General features: G+C 39.4%; 1 non-coding gene across 1 annotated transcript; it reads right to left on the bottom strand.

The window, feature by feature from the left end:
• Positions 1 to 567: 567 nt before the first annotated feature.
• On the bottom strand, positions 568 to 674 carry LOC121209045 (small nucleolar RNA R71). The gene has a single exon (XR_005904163.1). It is a non-coding gene; the product is annotated as a small nucleolar RNA R71 (small nucleolar RNA).
• Between the last annotated feature and the right edge of the window lie 510 nt (positions 675 to 1184).

Raw genomic sequence — 1184 nt, 5'->3', positions numbered from 1 at the left:
CCGTCAGGTCAATTACTTTTCGATAGTGAGATTAAAAGCACAGCTCGCAGAAACCAAAGAGAAATAAGGTGAAGCCTACAATACATTGAGGAAGAGTAAGAGGACGATATTCAAACCGTAACCGAGGAGATGGCTGATAATCAAAATTATCAGTTACCTCCTGTGGCTATCGCCGACCGAGTAAATCAGAATCCTGCTCCTCGTACTATGTATAATTATGCTAAACCTAATTTAACAGGAGCCGAATTGAGTATAGTTAGGCTTGCTATTGCTGTAAATAATTTTGAACTGAAACCTAACACAATTCAAATGATACAACAGTTTGTTCAGTTTGATGGTTTGCAGGATGAGGACCCAAACACTCATTTGGTGAATTTTCTAGAATTCTGCAACATTTTAAAAATCAATGGCGTTTTTTATGGTGCCATTCATCTTTGGTTGTTTCCCTTTTCATTAAGGAACAAAGCTAAACAGTGGTTGAACTCGTTACCATGAGGGTCAATCACCACTTGGGAACAAATGACCGAAAAAATTTTACTTAAGTATTTTCTTCCGGCTAAAACTGCTAAGTTACGAAATGATATCTCTTCTTTTGTGCAGATGGATTTAGAAACACTCTATGATACATGGGAGAAATACAAGGATCTGTTGAGAAAGTGCCCTCACCATGGGTTACCTCTTTGGCTACAAGTTCAGACATTTTACAACGGTGTGAACCCCTCAACAAGGCAACTTATCGATGCAGCCGTCGGTGGAACATTAAACAACAAAACACCTGAAGAGGCTTATGAATTTATTGAAGAAATGTCACTGAATAACTATCAGTAGGAAGTCATGAGAACAAAGCCGACGAAAGCAGCTGGTGTCTTCAACTTCGACACGGTTACTATGCTATCAAACCAGGTAAAACTTTTGAATAAAAAGATTTATGGTTTATGTGGTTCTACTCAGGTACATCTAGTGATGAGGTGCGACTCAAATGGAGGAATGCAAACCCAGATTATCCACCATTCAATCCTAGCACTAAGGAGGAACAAGTCCACTATATGGGTAATAACTCTAGACCTCAAAATAACCCATATAATAACACTTATAATGCAGCTTGGAGGAACCAGCCCAATTTCTCGTGGGGTGGCTAAGGAAATCAAAGGCCACAACATCCCCCAGGTTTTCAACAACCACCT

This window comes from Gossypium hirsutum, chromosome A10, assembly GCF_007990345.1.
Source record: "Gossypium hirsutum isolate 1008001.06 chromosome A10, Gossypium_hirsutum_v2.1, whole genome shotgun sequence".
NCBI lineage: Eukaryota > Viridiplantae > Streptophyta > Magnoliopsida > Malvales > Malvaceae > Gossypium > Gossypium hirsutum.
This window is presented reverse-complemented; position numbering and strand designations above follow the sequence as displayed.